This window comes from Motacilla alba, chromosome 1 (assembly GCF_015832195.1).
Source record: "Motacilla alba alba isolate MOTALB_02 chromosome 1, Motacilla_alba_V1.0_pri, whole genome shotgun sequence".
NCBI lineage: Eukaryota > Metazoa > Chordata > Aves > Passeriformes > Motacillidae > Motacilla > Motacilla alba.
This window is the reverse complement of record NC_052016.1, coordinates 66,150,666-66,173,850: the sequence shown is the minus strand read 5'-3', so window position 1 is coordinate 66,173,850 and position 23,185 is coordinate 66,150,666.

Here is a 23,185-nt window from a genome sequence, read left to right as displayed (position 1 = left end):
TTGGTGGAATTCTTTAATTTTCCTCCAAGATTACGCTCCGGGCAAGGACTTGGCGTTAAAAAGAAAAGATCCCAATAAGTCAGAAAAGGTGAATTCTTACGAGACAGAGGATCAACAATAAGTTTGATATAAAACTTTTACCTATACTCCCCAGCAGAGAAACCTCCCAGTACCTTCATCCACTGTGTGCAGCTGGGTCCCTACACAAAAAATTGGTGCCTGATCCATGAACAGAGTGGGACAGTTGCAGCTTCCCTTGCTGTGAACCTGCCAGTGGAGAAAGCAATAATAGATGGCAGTTCTCTGTTAGAGCTATTAATAAGCTAATACAGCTGGAAAATGCACAGTGGTATTTATAACATTTACAGAGTTGGTTTTAGTGTAAGATTACTCAAGTATTCCAGGATTTATAGCTGTTGAACTACAAATATTCCCCACTGTGGACAGAGTTGTGTCAATATACCAATTCATTTGGGAGGTTTTAAAATCATTAGGGAAGGTTTGCAAATGATATACCCACCAGATTCACTGTGTTTTACCACTGTGATTTACAACTCGAGATGCTTTTGCATGGGATAATCCAAATGCTGCTTAAAGCTCAATCACTTGAAACTAACTAACCTGTTAATTCCTGACTGATCTATGTGCAACCCCTTTGCACTGCCCAGGGTGGTTTATCTTCAGGATCAAGAAATACAGGCTGAAATCCAATAGTCATAGGAACAAAATACTAGTGTGGCTGCTAAACAAAATGAAAAAGAAAGGCTGCCTTATTTGCAAAGCTGTAAATTGTGCTGTGAAACCATGGAGCTATACACAGAAAAATGCACCTACTTTTTAGTGGTATCTTTGCAAGTAAAATTTCAATGTTCAGTTGAGAGGAGGAAATGTATATTTTCTGAGTTCAATTACTTTGAGATGGTTGATTGTCATACAGTCTGACATTTGGTTTAATTTCTGCTTAGCCTCAGTCATTTTTAACCCCCAATCTTCCTGTTAGAAAACCTTTATGTGACTGATTTTCCTGTGCAAATTCCCAAAAACCTGTTTAAAATTCAGGTTGGTTATGACTGCATACATTTTGATTAAGTAGGTCTTATTGTTTACAAAAAATTTCATAATTTGGGAGGGAGTGCAAACCAACTGCAATAGGTTACAAATGGTATATTATGAAGGGGGTCTTTTCTCTGCCAACAGCTGTGGCCTATATTCTTGTTCCCACAGTGATGGAAGTTTTGGTGTGGTTTTCAGCTTCTGATGTCATTCATTCTCCATCTGAACATATCTGTGCTACTCCTGCCAGGGAATGCCTGCTGAACACCTGCTGTTTTGTCATAAGTGTCCATGACAGAGTATGAAAAATGTAATACATACTCTATATGAAATAGTCATGGCAAAAAAAAAAAAAAAATCCCTGAAATATGTATGCAAAACCTTGGGCCATACTAAATTAATTATGTTTGCTGTTCCATGGGATCTTGTCACCTTTAGCAGCCCAGTAACACAGTGTCACCAGTGGATTGAACTAACTTCAGGGTACCTCATACCCTGGAAATGGGAGGTTTGTGTAGACTGTATGGTGTATGTGCACATGTGCCAGGCATAGTCCTTGGGCTCCAAAGAGCCCCATTTTTAATAGCTGCAGGGATGTTGGAATTGTGTCAGCAGCTGCACTGTAGATGCACACAAGCTCTGAGCTCATCTTTTCCCCCAAGTCTCTGAGGAAGGAGAAAAAGTTGGATTTCAGGTTCCTGTTGTGCTACCTGTACCTGAACAACCTAAGTCACCTGCAATACAGACTTCAGAATCAGAAAATACAGGATGAGCTGCTGTACTGATGGAACTAAGAAGCAGTGGGAATGTTATACCCTATTTCTTCCTTTGGGAAAGACAGCCATACACACACTGGCTGTTCAATCTGGCAGTAAGCCCCAGGCCCTCAGGGAAGACAACCAGTTTATCTGTACCTCAATCACCACTCCAATTTGCCATGCAGAAACTCTCTCAGAGCTGCTGCCTGACAACTCCTTCACGGTGGTTCTGTGGAAGATCCAGCCAGGGGCACCATAACTGCTACAGGAGATCAGAGCTTTGCCTTGATCATTCCTTTCTTCCAAACTACCCACTGTATTGTGATAAGGCAACACAGAGATGAAGTGGTGTCTAAAATATCATATTTGAGGAGAAAGGAGATTCCTAGCATCTAAAATCCCTGTAGTTGAGAGAAAGGTCATTCCTTGCATCCCTTGCAAGACATGCTTCACAGGGGACCTATCACCCCACTCACAGGCAGCAGTCCCCTAACACATCAGGGAATCTGGTCTCTCCCACCAGTTCACTTGCCAAGTTCCTTTCTATGCTTTGAAAGGATATTTTTTTTGTTTAAATGAGTAATGAAACAAGTGTATTTGCCATCCCTTCCTCTCTTCAAATGCTTATTGCTTTGGAAAAATGTATTTTATCACAAGCTACAGGGTGTAATTTGGTGGGATCCCCCATGCTAATCTATTGGCAGTGTATCACTGAAGTGTACTTAAAATTAGGCTCCACTATGAAAAGCCATGTGTTGATTAAGCACTGCCAGCACACTTGCCACTGCCTTGAACATAAACAAAGCAAGTCTCTGCCCCAATGTGGTTACAGAAAGGGCATTCCAGAATCAATCCCTGTATGATTGGTGCTACTTTGCTGCAATCTGCAGTATGCCAAAGAAGGTGTGTGCCGTGCACAACAAACTGGGGGCAAGGGAGGGTGGCCCACTTTTCTCACCCAGAAACTTATCAAACCCTACAGTATCTCTAACGAAGATGCACAGGGAGTTGCAGGCAGAGAGCCAGGCGGTGACAAATGCTGCATCCCCAGTCACACACACCAGATGTAGCACACTGGGACAGTGGTGTGAGACCACACAGACACTTTCTCCCGGCATCCCTTCTCCTAACACCGCAACTTACAGAAACCTTTTATTTCTCTACATCGAGCGATTTCCGCCTAGCTTTGCGAGTGGGAGTCATGAACGTAGCCCAGCTCCGTACCTGAAGGGGTCTTCTTGCTTCCATCACCCTTTTTCACGCTGGCCATTTCTCCTGCTTGTTTTTACACGACTCCACCCTGGCTGCGGAGACCCCGAGCCAAGCCCTGGTGTCGGCCCATGCCCATCTCCGTCCGCTCCCGATCCCCATCCCCATCCCGATCCCCCACCCCCATCCCCATCCCCATCCCCATCTCCATCCCGATTCCCGGCGCGGCTCGGGGCGAACTGCGGGCGGGCTGTGCCACCTTGTGGCTGTTGGGGAAAAAAAAAAAAAAAAAAAAAGAAAAAAAAAGAAAAACAACTTGCTGCTCGCGTTACAAATTAAAATCTCTCTCATAAATATCAACTTGTTAAACTCTGACTTCGGTTTTAAAAGGCAGAAAATTAAAATGTATACCTCTGTCTCAAAAATTTCGGTAATTAGACATAATCCACAGGTGTTATTTTAATGATGCCAGCTCTTCAGACACACGGGCTGAGCAAATGTAGTGTGTTGTTACCTAATTATGTTGTCTTAATTTGCCAATTTAAAAAACTTAAATGTCCTGAACAAATAAAATCATTATCTCGGATTTCTTCACCGTAAGTGCTGCCTCATGCCACCTCATGCCTGGCACTCTGGGTTTGGCTGCACGGAGCAGCATTTGGAGGGTTCTGTGAGGCTCCAGCAGCCCTCCGGCACCAGACAGCAACTGGGTTTGCAAACCGGGGATGCTCACACCATCCTCGCTAACAATATCTGATAGTGGCTTTAAAAGCCAGCTTGTCTCCCTCTATTACCTTTCCAGCCCGTATCTTTATTGACCAGGGAGAAAGCGACGCTCAGGCAGCGTCTCCTACTGAACGGAGCTGAGCTGATTCCCCCACCCTCCCCGCTTTAGGCAGCAGGCAGGCATGGGTGACATCTTCTCTTTCAATGAAACTCTTTGCATCTCTCAGTGCCACCGTGACCAATGACAAACTTCCATCTAACTTTCTCCTCTCAAAAATGTAAAGTAAGAAAACAAAATCTATGCATCATTTAAAGATGCCCCAGGATAGCTTTGAATTATGCAATCCGCAGTTATGTGAGCTGCTGTTTAAGGGATTCTTTGGCTCTTTTGTGACACTGATCAATCCCCTCTTGGTTTTATTTAAAAGACCCAGTCACTGAAGCATTCAAACCACATTATTCACATCTCTCATTCACATGCCTGGAAAATAATGCAAATAAACACATAAGGAAGAATGAAATATATGCTAACTAGCTACACTTTTCACAGGTTGGCCCCTCTGTAGAAATCGTTTGGAGAGGAAATAATGGGAAGATTAAAACCAGCTTTCAGTCTATTTTAATCCAGGTTCAGGTCGTTGCCCTTGTCATTCAGAGGGTTTGTTCCTAAGGTGCAATCAAATTGCACAGGTTGAGGCTGTTGTGCAGAAAGGTCTGTTGCTCTGTGAAAGGTATTCCCTTGGCCTGTGTCTGAGCACTCCACAGGCTGTTCTAAATTACCCTGGCCTTTAACATCACAAGGTGCCCAAAAAAGAGATCAAGCACCTGTTTAACAGGGCATATCAGCCACCACACCATTTACTCTCTCATATCTCTGCTTACCACTGGCCAGCAGCAGGACAGTGGTGTGGAATGCCAGGACCAACTCTGTGTGATAAAGGTGTGCCCAGCCCTCTGAGGGCTAATTATCTGGGTACAATTTAAAGTAATCACCAGAGAATCTGCTCCCAACAAGGCTGTGTGTCAAGGACTGACAGTTCAAGCAATTTTCAAACATCCACAGCTGGGGTACTTATATAGGAGGATTTCAGAGCCATATTAAATTACCTGCCTTGGAAATCCTAGTGCTGAATACAGACTTGGGTTATTGATTTTGGAGGACTCCAAACACAAATTCTACAGGCCAGCTTCAGTTAGCCTCCTCCCCTGGGACTGTACATGGAAAATGATGCTGTCAACCTGCTGCCCACCCTTTCCAGAAGCAGCTTTAGCCCTTTGTCTCTCTCCTCTCCCAGCAGCAATCTGACTTTTCCATAGCTCATCCTGCAAGGTTATTTACCACTGTTGGAAGGACAACTAGGAAAAAAACCTAAGAGGGGGACTATGTCCTAAAATCCAGATTCAGACCCCACCCAATGAATTTTAGCCATCCTGAAAAGACAAGTACCCTCTCACAAACATAACCAAGGCAAATATATAGCCATGTACCCTAGAGGATGCTATCCTGGACTGGTATTCTGTGGACCTGGACTGCAGCCTTGTTCTGCCTCTGGCTTACTTTGTATGCATTTTCTCCACCTTGCAGTCAATTTTACAGTAGCTTCTAGCTCAGGCACTTAGGCATTTGAACTGCCAAATGAGGTTTTGAAAGGTGTGCTCACATTTGCATATATTTTCCAAGAACATGTCTTTATTTATGCCTCTCTCTAGTAGTAAATTTTAATCCTGCTAACAGCAGGAATAAATGTAGTGGGCAGAATAAAGTAGACTCTAGGAGCCTAACTTTTTTTCTTATTCTCTTCAGACAATATATAGCCTTTCAAGCTTGCCTTTAAAGGACAAAAAACCTCCACATTGAAAAAGGCTTGCTTTTTTTTTTTCTTTTTTTGCTAAGCCATAGACAAACTTATGTCCCTCTGTAGAAAGGGAAAAGGAGATTGAAACAGCCTTAAGATAACTGAAGTATCTTTTATTTCCTATACTATTTAACGACGGTTGCTATTACTTTCAGAATCCAGTATTTTGCAGGTAATAAAAAGAGTGAAAAATCAATCAAAACAACAGAGCTCATTCCTAGAGGACAAAAAATCTTCAATATATAACTGACTGCCAGAAAGCAAGTGTTAAAATATCCTGCATCAGGTAGAAGTGCTGCAATAAGGAATGGAGACAAAACACAGAACTATAAAAGAGACAGCTCACATTTTAATTGAAGAATTGAACAGCGGCTGACAAGGCTCTGTTCTCTGTTTCCGTGGACGCTTTCAAAAGGCCAAGCTGCAATGCATAACACCCAATTCAGGCTGCAATGCTCCTGAGAGGGTTCAGGGACACAAACTGCTTTTATTATTGTTAGTTAGGCATCAGCAATCCACTGAAAGTGAAAATCAGACTTTCCCCACTAGGCACGCTTGGGAAGCTGACACAGAAATCTTACTAGAAAAGGTACAGAAAGGAAAAATAAGCAGGAGGTTTTACAGGGTCTTAGTGAGAAATTATTGTCATTGCTTCTCAAAGAGAAGGAGGCTGTCTTTAAAGCCTCAATTCTAATGCCATTAAAGTCAGTGGAAGTTTTAGAGATACTTGAATAGCAGAGGGATTTTTTTCCCTTCTTCAGTTTTCCTTGCAGATCCAATTAATATAAAAAGAAATTGACTGGTTCACCTATTGTTCAGGTCTCGCTTGCCTTGCCGTATGTAAAGCTTGCTCCTAAGGTCTGCAGAGCCACATAGCATTTATCACACTTGTGAGCACTCCATAAATAAGTAGTATGAACTGTAATGAGAATACTAATGAAATGTGTAGCTTTGTGATTGAAAAATCTCCTTTCTTGGGTTGTATTTTTTAAGGAAAATTAAAGAGATGATTTGTAGCACCTGATGTCACAAAGCCTCCCAAGCTAATATACTGGTTGCCAAGTCACAATATTATGGAAACATTGATATTTTCTATGTGACACAGTCTTGTTATTCGAGAGGTATTCCACTGCCAATTAAAGATCCAACAGCTGCCACTGGCTAGGCAAAATTTCATTTTATAAAGAAAAGAAAAGAAAAGAGAGAAAAGATGTGAAAAGGAGAAACGTAGCACACAGGCAGAGATACTTTCAACATGCTTCAGAGGAGCATAGAGGGGATCCAGCAGGGCACATGCTGCTGACAGAGGAGGCTAGCAGAGGGGGGGGAAGGCACAGGGCTAAAAGAGCTGCTGATCCCAAATGCTACCTTCAAACTGAAAACAGGAATTGCCATGTGGCATATCTAGTAAATGAGGCTCAGAGGATTAAAATATCACATCTGAGGCTCTACAAAGAATAGTTCTGGATGGAATTAACGTCAGTGCTTCTGAGTCCTCTTGGTGCTCAGCTGTATGTCCTTCTCATGTAGCAAAGAAAAGGGTTAAATGAAATCAGAGAAGCAAGTGACTTCAGCAGATGTCCGACCTACTGCAGAGATTGCTGTGGAGATCTGCCATGGGAAACTGTATCAGGGCACACAGAAGAGGCTAATTGCTCCATGAGGGACAGAAGCCAGAAAATACACACACATTAAAAAATAAAATGAAAAAAAAATTTTAAAAAAAATTCATTACTTTTTCGTATTCTAAATTTGGACAGACCCAAAGACCAGAGTTTCCCTGGGAAAAAGGAAAGGGAGTCTGTAGAAAATCCTTTTGCCTTGCATTTGTTTGAACTCCGATTTCAAGCAGCTTTTTGCATCTCTTTGAATTTAGACTGCATTAACAAGCACTCTGACTAACATTTAGGCAGGTAGCCAGTAGGGATCCTGACATATTTAATGTCCCTTGTTCCTTATGTATTTTTCACTTTTTAAACTCAAGCCTGTGAAATCAGGCGTGTAAGTATTTTGTGTAATAAGACCTGTAAGGTCTTATTATCTCTGCCTTCCATTGCAGAACCTCTTCATTTCATGATGATGCTGTGGTTTTGGATTATATCACAGTGGAAAAATCTTTGGAGCAGAGACATCTTTGGTATGTGTTGCTAGGCTCCTCAGCACAGTGGATCTCTAATTCCACTACCTCTATTTTTGTATTTTTGGGACAGCTTTCGGCATACTCGTGTTGACAGGTGCTGCTCTTGTCTTCCACCCTGTTGAGTCATAACCATAAAATAGATACTCAGCTCTAAAGCAGCTGGATGCTGATGGGAACCCATGTTTTCACAAAATGTTTTTGGAGCACGGGTTTAAATTATGAGTTTAATAACATATAATGGCATGGAACTTCTGTTAGTTAAACAACACAGCAGAGGAATTGAACTTACCCTTCTCAATCAGCCTTACAACAACAGAAAGCATTTTATATTCAAGTTTTAAACAATCCACAGAAATTATCAGGAGATTCTATTAGACTTGGTCAGGAAAAGCTTTGGCAGTTGATAAAAAAGTTAGCAAAGCCAAACAAAACTGATTTAGTATTATTGCAGTTCTTCTTCTAAAACATATGTTGTTTAACAACTTTTGATGCCAAATTTTATGAAAACAAGTCACTTTTATTTTCATGAAAACATGAAAAATTTTATTGCCACATTTTTCTGTGAAATTTTTCACTTTGATAGAAAAGCAGCTTTTGGTTCAATGAAAGTTGTGAATGCCTCAAAACAGATGTTTGCTGATAAATTAATCTCTATAACTGAAAAAACCCCTCTGTAAAGCTATTGATATAATAATTAAAATAAGTAAAATCCTATTATAAACCCTTACCACATGGAAAATCCTTAGCACAATCTATATTTTGTTTTAAAAATTTACCACTAAAGAGGGTGGGTGAGATAAAAGCTTTCACTGTCATTGTTTTCCATTATCTCCCTTTAAGACTGAATGAGAATGTTCCTTTCATGCCAGTGCAGAAGTTTCCTGTCACCAGTCTCTTGATAGTCTCCATACCATCAGTTCAGTGACTTCAACACCAATTCTGTGGTAGCTTCATTTCTGGGAATACCTCCATTCAATAAAGCTTCTAGGACTGTGACTGCAAGAAACAAAGAAATTATAAGAAAATTATCAGTAAATAATTAAAACTAAACCTAGACTTAATACAACTAGAATACCATCTTCTGAATACATTTATAAGCCATAGTTAAGAAAAAGACATTTCTCATAATGCAAAGGAAAGTAAGAAAATACTTTAATGTCCAAGTTCTCTACTGGAACTATGTGCATATGGGATTACAGTTGTGTAAAATTATTCACAGGTGTAAATTTTATTCAGGTTGAAGCTTCATATTATTCTTGATCATGTCTCATTCTTTCTTTCATTTAGAAATCTCTTTTTGAGACTCATTTCAATGATCAATCTTTTTATTATAAAAATTAAAGTATTTGCTGTAACATTAATTAATTTTTCCCTGCTGTAATTATTAGAACTGAGCAAATAATTCACAATGAATAATTCATCTGCTGAATGTAAGCTCATTTTCTGCTTGCTGAATATCCAGTAGCAAATCTACTTTCCAGTTTGTTTGTTAATCAAAACCATCTGATCATTTTGTTAAATATTTTTTTCCTTGGACAGAACCTGAAAAGTTCCCTGTAAGCCTTTGACATACAAAGCTTGTGAGCTTGCTACCTGATCAGCATTGGTACATCGCAGCTGGTTTGGTGAAGCATGTGACTTTATTTAATTTCTCTGTTTGGTGAGTATTGCGCAGTGGGCATGAGTACAACTGTATGTGAATTTAAGTATTCTTTTCCTGCCAGTAGAACTCAATTATTCAAATCGCTTTGGGGGAAAAGAACCCTAAAGGAAATGTGAATATGTGAATCTATCAAATGCTGGGCCAGTGTTTCCAACAACTTACATACAGCTTGCACCCAGTTTTAAGCAACTATTGTGTTATTGAAGACAAAATCAGTAGTATCAAATTCTAGGGCCATATTTTCTGACCTTCAGCTAAAACGGAAATTGTTTCCACACCATGGTGGGTATTGGGGAACACACTGTGAGTCTGAGAAGTCCTTGCTTGTCATAATGAAAGAAATTGTGCTGATGATGAATAGCACACCTCTAAAGATTTATTGCCAAAATTGGAGAAACTCGATAAAATTTTGCCGGAAGTGAGAACATAGGAAAAATGGTGAGAGGTGACTTCTACTCAAAGCAATTTAGTCCTTACTGAAAGCCAGTATGTACTTTCAAATATCCTTATTTTTCAGTTATGGTTTTAAGACGACATTCCTTACCTGAATGATGAACCTGATGAATCTTGTCCATACAGTAGTGGAGGCCCATCTCCTGTGTACCCGTAAGGCATGAAAAATACCACCCTTCCAACAAATGCCCCATCCTCAGCCACACTTTGTTGCCCAGAAGAGCTGGGTGGCTGACTTGTGAGGAGACAAATTTCTTCTCCTCTCTTCTCTGCATCTTTGCTCTCTGCACCTTTGCTTTGATGAGTTTTGTTGGTTTTTTTTCTTTTCTTGAAAGGCACATTAAAGAAATACTGTCTGTGCTCACAGAATTCAGAGACACCATGTGAAATAGTCTAAAGGCCATTTTCTTCACTGTTGCATAACTGGAAAGGAGAAGATCATTATGACATTAATACAAGAAAATATTCTACTGAGCAGAGTTATAAGCTCTTCATAAGAAAATGCAGAGGATATTGGGCCAATGGGCAATGTGTAGCAGAGTTCTGCCTAGTTGATTCCACAAGAAAAACTGTTGTTATGCTTGTTAACTGGATTAATGAGTTTTTCTTGATTGGCATTGGGTTCTGGTAAGGCAAGAATTAAAAAAAAGAAGTTGAAATTAACATTACCTTTGCTTTAATGCAATTGAAACAATTGCCTTCTCATTCTCCCAATAACCTCTGAATATTAGCTTTAATAAAATGAGGTTCCAAAATTTTAAGTAGTGTTGTATTACATTCTCAGTTTAATAAAATAACTTGGCATATAACAGTACAGAAACAAGGGAGAGAATATAACACCAGCAGGGTTTCTTGTTCATTAAAGAATTGACTTTTTAAACTCTCAAGCAGATAAATTTGCAGCTTCTCAGCAATAAAGCAAAATGGAAGCATTTTGTGCTTCAAGATTATTATTATTTCTCAATAATCTTAAGTCACATAATAGGACATTTTACACAGCTGAATGTTTACTTCCCTTTCTGTTTTCTTCTTTTTATCTTCATTTCTTTGTTTTTCTACTACCTTAAAGTTTCTCAGAATCAATGCTCTGTAAAGCAAACCCTTCCATTGCCTTGCTAACCTTCTGTACTCTGAACAGGCAACAATGAAAGAGGCAAAACTGATGAAGATAGGACACTTACAGTTCAAAGAAATTTTAAGAATGATGTCTCAGTTGTCAGGCAAAAATCTTAGGTGGGAATCCTGGCATAAAATAAGTTTGATTAACACTATTGGAGTACACCTGTGGTACTGATGCCTACATTTGTGCTGAGAACAATGTTTCCTTTGGAATCACTTCCAATGCACAGCCCACATAACCAATGCACAACCTACGTATTAGATATCAAACCACCAGAAGTCTTCCAGAATTGTTCATTTTTGTGCATTTTATTTTAAGGTAGTTTCTATGACTAGCTCAAATGTAGGATTTTGCACAGAAGATTTATAAAATAAGGTGTCATAAAACAAGGTCCAGTTGGGTAAGTGTAGTGCTTTCTAGGTTTCTAGTCCTATTCTTAGGCATAAATTGACCATGAAATTTCAAAGGGCTTTTTTTCCTCAGGTTAAATTTTTCGGAACTACTGCTGTTTCTCCCTTATTCTGAAGTATGGGCAGTAATGCCAAGATCTAGCTGTCCTGATATCTCTCAAGAGCAAAACACTGAAAAAGAACTGTGGAATGTTATACTTGTAATCTGGTCTTTAATTAATATTGGGTTGTTGGGAGGCATTTTTGGATAACAGGTATAAATTTGTGAGAGCATGTGTTCTCTGGACCAGGCCTCAATAGCATAATTTCATTATTTGATATGACTGATCTCAGTAAATGAGTCCACTCAGTGATCTAAAATGCTTTTCTCAGTCTTCAGGGTGTTGAACATGTGTTCTCCCACAAATATTTTGCATTGAGCTATTTATTGCAAAATAATTTTTCAGGAGTTTGTTATCTGTCAATTTAAAGATATTTCTTATTTGAAATAAATTCACTGGTATACATACTCATCATTTACTTTGTGTGCCTTTAAAAGAAAGACTAGGATATCATTTACAGGAGCACCCAGAATGGAAAATGACTGTCAAACTGTCATAATTTTGGAGACTATTCCTTTGACATGAACTTAGAACTTCTTTCTGTTTTTTTCTCTTTTTTTTAGCACGTTACATCTTCAAAGTTCTTATAAGCATTTTGTGATCACATTTATTTCTATTTATGAGAAATGACTGTCTCGAGGACTAACAAGACTGAAATTGTTGGGTTTTTTTTTAATTCACATACAGAAAACAACACCATCAAGTTGATAATTTCCTTATATAGACTCTCCTTCCCTCCACTAGTACCTAAAAAAATCCTATCAAGTTAAATCTAAGAGCTCTGAATTTACACTAGACATTGCTTTGATGTCTCTTTACACCAAAAGATGAATCTGGGAACATTTGAAACCGTCTGTGGTTTCAGCTCAGCTTAGACAAGCACTGTTGGTCAGACAAAGCAACATAACGTTTCATAAACTTCACCAAAACATTGTGGCAGCCCCATGAGCACCAAGCAGTGCAGGCTGGTACTGCCCCTCATGGAAACACTCGTGGCTGGAGGGCAGGAAGTTGTTTTCTATTTCTCCTCTTCCCTGTGTGCATGAGAGCTTGATGAGTCTCCTTTACTACCAGAAATGTATTCGTACCATCAGGCATCCAAATATTTCTAGGGGCGAGCTCTCTTTCCAAAGCCCTGTAGCCGGCAGAAGTGGTTAAACTGCTGCTGAAGCAAGGACTTCAACTGACTTTCATACCTCCAAGCTAAAATGTCATAACCCGCAAACTAAAGAACCAGGCTTTCACATTTATTTCCCTGTCTGTCAAAATGAATACTCAATTATTTACAAAAAGTGGAGCAGCTTCAGCAAGCGAGACTGAAATGCACCAATAAGCATGCTACAGAGATAGAAAATCTATATTTAAAATTAGAGAGAGAGGGGAGCTGAACCTGAAGCTTGCACTTCCCAAAAGCTGCTGCAAACATCAGGATTAAAGAGACAAGAAAAAGGTGGTAAGCAGAAGAATACAACACGATACATTCACTTCTTTTGAATAAACTTCCCTTGTCAATTCAGCACTTGTTCCCAAATTTCTTGTATGTTACTATAGTGGCAAAAAACTTATCCAACATTTTCTAGACTCAACCAAGATATTCCTTTCAATCTAAAATTATTTTTCATTTTGATTCTCACGAGCTAGGAGAGAAGAAACCAAACAAATTTTCTTTCCGGATTGACCCAAAATGGCTTTCTTTTGCTTTTGAACACTGAATCAAAAAATATCACGGATACACCTCAATTTTGAAGGTCAAAAAGACTCAGCAAGGCCATTAGAAGAAAACAAGGAGTGCTTCTAAGAAGCAAAGGATATTTTTCCATAAATTGTGTGATCCAATCACAGGAAAACAGCTGTGACAATTATAAACTCAAGCAAATAACTTATTCTCAAACTGCCAAGCCAAAGAAATGTAAAGGTGACCTGTAGGATAATAGTAGTCTAAATAGTTAAAGGTGTCATAAAGAAATACTAACATCATGAACTTCTACCACAACTGAACTTAAGGACAGTGCACAGTTTGGAGTACTCGTTACTCAATCTTAATTAGGAAAAGCTCATATTCCTAACCAGTCTTATTATTAACACTAAACTAAGATCACTTTGGACCACTTCAGATTCTACCTGGAAGAAGAAGGGATAAGACAAGGATAGTACATGCATGGAGAATAGATGGCAGCTTCATAGCCAGAGATAAGTGGGGGGAATAAAGTCACGGCCCCTGGTCTTTGTTGACAGAACATTTTCAGCCCAGTAAGCTGATTCCAGAAATAAGAGGCTGAGATCTAGCAAAGCACTGAACTTGTTAACTGTAGTAATTTTGCTGTCAAAAGTATCTGGTTTGGGAGGATAAATATCCCCTTATACTCCAAACTTGCAAGTTGTTTTCCCTGGCCTACTGATATTGCTTCCAACAGAAGCTGAATTTCCCTCATATATTTCTCATTCAAGTCTTAATTTTTGCTGTACCCAGCCAGGAGATGCAGCTGTCTCAGTAGGAAATCATTGTGAAGTCAATGGAGCAACAGTATTTACACCATATGGATAGCCAACATGCAGACTGGAGTGTCACACAGGAAGACAAGCTATTCTACCCTGTCCCTAGCAAAATTTACAGGCATAATACAGCTCTGAAGGATCCCAAAGGAAAATATTTAACATATGTCTCAGAAGACTGATATAATTCTAAATTACTAAAGTTGCTGCTAAAGGTCCATACAGATAAGGAGACCTGGCTAGCTATTCCAGCCATCGGCTTCATTAAAACAGTCCAGAAAATGGCAATGCTACTGTGTTATCACATTTGGGAGGCAAGGAGCAGATTAAGAAAATGGGCTGCAGCAGGAATGCAAGTAACCCCATGGTGGCCTTATTCAACATCCCTTATCCCTTTTTATTGGGAAAGCCCCATTCAGAGAAATGAAATTCGCATGTCCCTGGAGGGAGCAGTGGCTCTGCTCTTCCATGAGCCTCTGCCAGTCAAAGGCAATCTGCCTTTCAGCAAGAGGCAGGGTTTTTACAGAGCTCAGCAGCAGCCCGGCGATTATTGAACTCGACGTGCTTCACATGCTTAGCCATTGGTTATTCCTGAGGCTCTCTGGAGCTAAAAGTCTGGCCTCCCCAGGTCACTCTGGCTGTCAGATCAATCACACCAGTGTGCCTGCACCAGCAAAGGCAATGCAGGGAGTGTTTCCTAGGGCTAGAAGGACGACATGCAGAGCACAAGAAAGGCACGGGGCCAAATGTTACATGCCATGCATGGATCCAGTTTGGAAAACCTCTAATACATCTAAACTTGAACAAACTTAGGTTATAAAGAGGAAACCACACTGGGAAGCAACTGCACATCTGCAGTGCATACTTCCTTCAAATGGACTGAGAGAGCATCAGGAGGCCTAGTCAGTGATGAGCAGCTGTAATTCAGCTGGAAGGGCTGACTTCCCTCTGGCCCCCACCAGTTCGTAAAATGACAATCTCAGAATTATGATAGGCTTGAAGTGAACCTGAGAGATCTTCTCTCCACTCTTCGATCCAATTATCATACTATATCTGTCTTTTCCAACAGATATTATTCATATTTTGTTGGGGTTTTCTTAATTGCACAAATGGGGGACTCCAAATCTGCTCTAGGCTCTCAATTCCATTGTTTCTCCTCCCTTAGTGTAAAGATAGAGTCCTTTCTTTTGAGGAAATCCCCTGTACCCGGCAAACTGCAAGCTTGGACATGGATACCAGATTATTCCTTTCCTTTTTATTGCAGCTTTCCATAATTTCAGTTAAGATATCTTTCCTATGTAGAACACCACTTAATCTCACTGAGCCTTTTTACACAATATTCCCAGGATACAGGTGCTCTGCAGATTACACAGGAACACAGAAAACCATGATCTACTGGAAGCCCTTCTTCAAAATTCTCCTGGTCCTGGCAGAAGACAGAGGATAGTGATTAAGGTATACATGAGCCTAGCCTGCCACTGATAGCAAGGTGGAATTTTGTTCTTGTGTTCCCTATCTGTTTGAGAGGTATTAGGGACAGAGGCTGCACTTGCTCCGTGCTCCTGCCACACACAGCTCACAATTATCTGCCTGCAGTGGGAGCAGCACAAATAACACTGAATAGTCTGAGGGGATGGTAGGGTGAGAGGCAAGACCAAAAAAATAAATCATAGTTGAGCAGTGAAGAAAATTCCCTCTTAGGAACTGGTGGTATCCTATGGTGTTATCACAAGGACATTTGTGACAGAGTGAGGATCACTACTTTAATTATTTTCAATTCCCCCCCCACCAGTTCACTGCTCTACCTTGTCAAGGCAATGAAAAAGATAAAAAGTTATACAGCAAAGCCATACATTTCCTAAAAACATAAAACTGAAATATTCAGAATATAACTAGGTGAATGAGAAACTTGTGGCTTTTATTTTGTTAGAATGACTTGAAGTACAGCTTATAATGAATCAAAGTAATCACTTTATTTTTCCTCTTTATAATCTCTTTCCCTCTTTGTGATATATTGCAGAGACAGAATGGGATTTTTTTTCTTATTTATTTATCTATTTACTTATTTATTTTTAATTAACTGACTGGTCTTACAGATAATTTCTTGGCAGGTATTTTTTTTCCTCCCTCTACTAACTGACATAATTAGAATAAAAACTAAAGTCAGTCCATGTTTCAAAAGATAAAACTTTTCCCTGGTGAGATTGAGAGCAATTCCCAGCATCCTTCAACAGAACGGTTAATTTTCTATTGCCATAGTTTTGAAAAGCTTGCAGATCTGCAAATAAGAAAATGTAAACTGCATGTCAATATAGTGTTCTGTCCTGGTTTTTTATTCCTTGATTAGTTCCACTTTAGCCATAAAACAGGAAAGTAAACAAATGAAATCATGAATCTAAAGATCAGTGTGTTATAAAGGAAACACAGTAATTCAATTCAGTAGACATTACCCGTTCAGCAAATGTTTCATGGATAAACTCATTACCAGAGCTGCTCAGGGACATTCCCAATGAGCCATTTTCCACCAGAATATGCACTACTTTCAAAACCCTTGTAAAATCAGGTCAGTTTTCCAAAATTTAATATTGGAAATAAAAAAAGGAAGATAATTCTCCAGAGGGTTGGATTCCCTTTCACAGTGTATGCAGATCAAAGTATTTTTTTTTAAATCTATCATAATTTGAATATTTTATTTGTGTATATTTTGTAGTGCAAAAAATTGTCAGCCTCAGAATTAAATGCCTCAATATTCTTGAAACAAAGTGTTTCTAGCCACCTAATAAAACTTCAAAGGAAATTTCCTTCAGAGAATTTTAAAATACGTTGTTTCAATTCTCACACAGAATGCAGCCCAACTGTAAAATTTCAGAATATATTATGTAGTGGCACTTCCTTTCAAAGTCCACTTGCAATGCTCAGGAACATGGCATAGTAGTGGACGTGGCAGTGTTAGGTTAACAGCTGGATTCAATGGTCATAAGAACCTTTTCCAGCCGAAAAATTCTATGATTCTAACTCTTCTACTCACTATGGCATATAAATCAAACCCTCCTTGCACCACTTAACATCTATTTTTGTTCAGGAGAACAGTTTCCTCTGGAGGACAGTGTGAGAGCTGTCAAATCCACTTCAAGATAGTGCAGGTCCAGTGAGCAGTTTTAGGAACTGATTTTTGAGGCGCTAAAAAAGGCCTGAAAGTCCCAGATTCTGCCAATGTTCTACTATGGTTTTCTGTCTCACTTTATGTAATGTCAGGATAATTTTTCATAAAGAATGTAAACAAGCTAAAAGGAAAAGAATTAAAAATAACATAACCCAGCATTTCTTTAAATGGTGTTTTACATAGTTTACCTTGCTCCCATTGGTGTCAATTTCCTGGGAGCCAACACTACAAATGAAGTTAGAAATATGATTCTAATTTGAGATTGAAGATGATCCAATAGCCAGAATCAGATCATACCAGTCAAAACAAAAGCATTCTAATTTAATATGTGCTGCTTGTGCCCTAATAATGCCATAAGGATGCATTAAAGAAGCACACGTGGTATTTTTTTGTCCTTTCTTTGCCACTGTCACTCCGTTTTGAGGATAAGGTAGTCTTTCATAGGTTTGCTCAAGAGACTCCAAGTTTCTTTAAGCCTCAGTCTTCATTACTTCTGTCTTCCCTAAGGATTTTTCAAAACCAGGTCTCCACATTTCCCATCTGTCGCTTTGGGGGAAATCCACATTGAAAACTTTATATAAGGTTTGGTTCTTTTTAAAGAGAGCCATGGTGCACCAAGCAAGCATTATTTGGCTTCACATGAAGAAGAGAGCATGGAAATAAACATAAAGATTCTGGTTTCTGGAAAGGGCTGCCAGTAACCCCTGTAGACTCAGTGTAGCAAAGGTGTTTAATGTTGAGATAAGAAAACGAAAAATATTTCAAGGAAAGAGAGAATTTACTTGAGATTATTTTCGACTGATTATTTTAGACTACACACTCAGATGAGGCAATCTAAATCCTGGATTGAGGAAACATTTTGCTAATGCAATTGAAAGGAAAAGGCATGACCAGGAAAAGATTATTCTTGTAACAAAATAACGCAGGAACTTCTGGTTTTGTTACTTTAAAAACACACAAAGTGCCTCTACTATGAGTTTTTTATAAAACTGATCAGAATTCATAATCTGTACGCAGCAGATTCCCTAAGTCACATTTCATATGCTCAAAACACTAATTAAAATCTGCCATTTAAAACTGAGATGCAAAGAAACCATATATTGCAACATTTATTCTATTTTAAGAGAATGTTTGGGGCTACTTGCCCACAAAAAAAAAATAAATTCTGCTTTAAAAGTATTACTCAGCTGTTATTTTGTTTTTTAAAACATGACAATGTAACTCTTCATCTATATTCATACTCAACAGGTGTGGATATGTTCTCTGTAGATGTATAGGGCTGATCATATTCTCCAGCACATAAGGCAGTTCAACACATATCACACAAACTTTGCCAAATTCTGTAAAACTGATCACTTCAAATCACAGACAGTTTAGGAAATATGTGTGTTTGTTTGTACTTCCAGACACAGCAGTAAATCTCTTATTCCTTATTCTATACACCAGAATCCTGAAAAATCCTGAGTAAATTTCGGATTTACATAAATATGCTTTCAAGTTCAAAAGTGTAACTTCCTGAATCTTTCACCTTGTAACTTCTCTGGAGTACTGATTCATTTACACACATTCCCCAGCCTAGTCAGCTTCCCATTGTATTGAATTTGACCTTTTCTCTGTGGCATCAGATCTGTGTCCAAGTGTGAAGCACTGAAAAAAGATTTAATGTAAGTGCTGGGGAAAAAAAAAAAAAAAGCCAAAATAGACAGAACAAAACAGACCTCTCATATTTTATTTTAATGTAAATCATTGATACCATTCAGGTGGTATTTTTTCTCCTAAATAAATCATAGAGTGATGAGCTACATCATATGTGTTGTAGGACATCCTTTTCAAGGTAGCTGGAAGTCTCTGTGCATTGAGTCTGAAGCGGGCTAGTAAAAATACTTACATTTTTTTGCCCTTATCCTTTGAAATCTGCATTTACCCCTTTGGTCCTTGTTCTTGTGTAGAGTTTCAAAGTACATTTCCATTCACATTCCCTCCAACAGCATTGTGGAATCAGATTTTTCCAACTCGTTTCCCTAGCATGAACATTGTTATATCACTTCTCATTCCCTAATGCTGGCAACCTTGCTGTGGAAGATTTGTGATATCTTTCAGACAGGACAGGCAATATGTGTCAGGAATCTCGCCAGCTCTAGGTGGCTCATCACATATGGTGGCACCAAATGAAACAGTTTTTTTATAAAATTAATCAGAATTTGTGATCTGAACACAGCAGATTCCCCAAGTCACATTTCACATGCTCCAAACACTAATTACAATCTGCCATTCAAAGCTGAGATGCAAAGAAACTCTATATTGCAACATTTGTTTTTTTGAAGAAGAGATTCTCAAAGGCAAAAGGGCTGTGATATGCTTGTCTCACTAACATGCAGGAGATATTAGGAGCTGCCTGGCTGAAAGTTACCTCTGAAAATGAGGAATTTTACTGTGTTTCATATCACACCACAAATTTTTCATTATGTCATTGAGAAGACATAACTCTGTTCAAGATCCTTCAAAAGGCCCATGAACTCCAGCAAACCTTTTGATAAATATGGCAAATTTTATGTTACACCATCAACATTACCAACAGTTTTAATATACCTCAGTATGTTGAGTCTGTATGTGGCAGCACATGCAATCCAGGCAACCGAACAAATCACTGCAGCTGTTCACTCAGGTCTATGAGCCATTGTTATTAATGCAATAATTTTGTGTTCATTTTGTACTAATTTGGTACTATTATCACCAAAATGCAAGTTTCTTTCTTTTTCACTTTCATGCATTCATCAGTTCTAGTCACACAAAGATATTTTTTCTTTCTATTCCTCTTCTTCTCAGCCTTTCTCTCCCTTAAAAAGTTGGAGATCTTTCAGAAAAAAAAGTGACATACACTGGCTCACCTCTATCTCTGGTCCTGACACATATATTAAAAACACCAAGCAATTATTGGTTTTGCATCTAATTTTTGATGCACTATACTGAACGCAACCCTTATCTCTCTTGTCAAAATTGAAGTCATTTTTCTAACCTCTTCTGCCTTTCATGGCTACATGAAAGTACAAGTATAGTACAAGTGCAATTAATTCTGTTAATTCTCTGATTACTTTTGAATTATATATCTATATATGAGATATATATATATATTTGGATAGAGATTATATAAGCATATAATTAATATTTTTAAAATAAATATACTGGAAGAGAAAGACCAGAGGGAAACCCCTCTGACAGAGTTTAGCACTGTCCCATGTTGTCATCTATGGTAAGTTACATGCCAGCTGTGTGAACAGAGGTGATCATGAGAGAAAGAGCCAGCCCACAGAGCTCCCAGGTTCCAATTTAAGCTACCAGTGGGTTTCTAATATGCATTGTGCACACAAAACTAAATTGTCTGACTGAAAGGAGCAAAATGCTGCTCCCCTGCATGAAAGGAACAAACACATGTAAGCAATAAAATCAGTTTACCCTCAAAGCAGACTTTGTAGCCACTTCTCTTGTCAAAAACAGTGCTGAAATTCAGCAAAAACCAACAACTGCGATTGAGAAATTCATATGTTTCACAAGGAATATTCTCAATCTCACTAGAACATCCATAAAATTCCTTAGACTGATCTTCTTTTACCAACAAGGTTAGCAGTGATTAAACAGGAACAATAAGTCTAAGAAGATTATTTTTCTACTTACAATATTTTATTTTTAGGAATGCTCTCTGTTCACCTTAGAATTACCATGCTTACCTGGTTACCTGTAACTTTTAAACTTTGTTCTGAATTTCTCATGCACACCTCTACTGAGGACAAAGCATCTCACCCAGGACATGACACTAACACTGTATGCTGTACAGAAGAGAATTGGGGAACACAATCAAGCACTGCGCCCATAATAACTGACAGTGCTTCTTCACTAGTCTTCTCATCTGCTCAGTTCTTCAAAGCTTCTTCCCAAGACAAGGGAAGACCGGGGATAGCCATCACACCAGGATCAGATTCTGGGAGACAGCTTGGATGATATTGTACCAGACTTGGTTTCCTCCATCTCTTTTCCCCTGGAAGTGACACAGTTCTCACAGCGTATGAGATCCTTTACAGACAGTCATCAATCAAAATGTGGAGGGTCTCAATTTTCTCTCACTGATCTGCTGGCCACCGAGGTACTGAGCTTTGAAATGTGGTCTGTAAATTAAGCGTAACTAAACAAAAAGCAACTCTAACTAAAATAGCTCTGCAGGCTTTGCACTCTCTGGTACAATGTGCAGTACAGTGAAACCCCAGGTATGCAGAAAGTACCTATTTCATGTTATAATAAAACAGCACTCTGCTGGGTGACAACACAGTCTTCACATCATTTGAATGCCTTTGAACTGAAAAAAATCCAAACAAATTCACACAATATAGCTACTTTTTCCTAAGGACATCACATGGGCTACAGATGAGGCCAAAACTGAGCGCCACACTGTGTAGAGAGTCTACTTGGAAGAGATGAAACTTCATCAGTGAGGGGATGAGCCAGGCCACACTGACCCTCTTAGCAGCAAGAAGGCAGCTGGGGGATTTCACTGCCTGCTACCACAGCTGATCACAGCTGATAATCTGATTCATAAATTCATCATCTTCTTTTTAAACCTCTGCACAAGGACAGAAGGGAGTTTTGATGTCACTAGTCCACTTGGCAATCACTTGGAAGGATATTCTGAAAAATCATTACTCTGATCAAAAAACACTCATCTAGCTTAGAGCGCTGCTATTCCTAGCCAATTTACATACACTTGTACTTAGGCCAAAATTGTTCCTTAGGTTAAGTAGCTCTCCTTTTTTTCCCTGCTGCTTACTCCTGTTTGATGCATTTGTCTGAGCTAAAGAAGTTTTAAACTTTCTTTTATAGTCGATAAGTGATTTGTCTCTTTGGTCATCTTAGCAGGTCTTCTCCAAACCCATTCTAATTTCCATTTATCACCACTTTAAAAATTTGTTATTTAATGCAAAACATGTTCTAAAGTCTTCCATCTTCTGCAATTACATTAATGGCACAGCAGAAGCTTGATTTCCAGCTCTTACAGTGAGCATCCTTCCTTTATTGGTCTGTACAGTAAGAAGTCAGACATGACAGATGTCTCTAAAATCTGGATTTCTAGGCTTGCAGTTTTGTGTCTTAAAAACATTGTTTATTTTTAGACATGGGAAGCTGTATTGGGCACCATTCCTTTCATTTTTCTTTGGGGGTTCAATTGAGCAGCTTCAACATAGGTGGCATAGAGTCTGGGTCTATGCAGCTGTCATCACAGCCTCCTGTAATTCTTGTGTTGAATATGCCATTTCTTTGCTGTTGCATTAGGTTTGTGTGGCAAGGTTTCCATAAGTGATGATGGCAGTGCCTTTGGGGAAATGGAGTAACAAAGGAGTAGAAAAACATGCACAACAGCCACAGAAGAGCAACAACACTTGAGAGGAACAGCCCTTCAGACACCCAGGTCAGTGCAGAAGGAGAGGGAAGAAACACCCTGCAGCTTCTGGTGAAGACAGTGGTGAAGCAGCTGTGCTACTACAGCCCATGCTGGCCCCTGGGCAGCAGAGATCCAGACAAGAGCAGGTGGATGCCCAAAGGAGGCTGTGACCTTGTGGGAAGCCTGTGCTGAAGCAGACCATGACAGATCCATGTGCCCATGGCAAGAGGATCCCAGGCAGGGGCAAGTTTGCTGGCAGTACATAAGAACTCATGGGAGACCCACACTGGACCAGTTTCTTCCTGGGGGGTTGCATCCTGTGGAAGGGACAGTGGAGAAGTTTATTAATAACTGCAACCTACAAGAAGGACTTGCATCAGAGATGTTTATGGAGGACTGTCTCCCATGGGAGGAACCCCACACTGGAGCAGAAGCACTGCTTCTGGAGCAGAGGAAGAGTATAAGGAGTCCTCCTCCGCAGGAGGAAGGAGCAGCAGAGACAACAAATGATAAAGTGACCTTAGGACCTTTTCACCATCCCCCTGTGTTGCTTTCAGAAAGGAAATAGAAAAAACGTGAATGAATTTAAGCCTAGTGTTTTAAAATAATCTA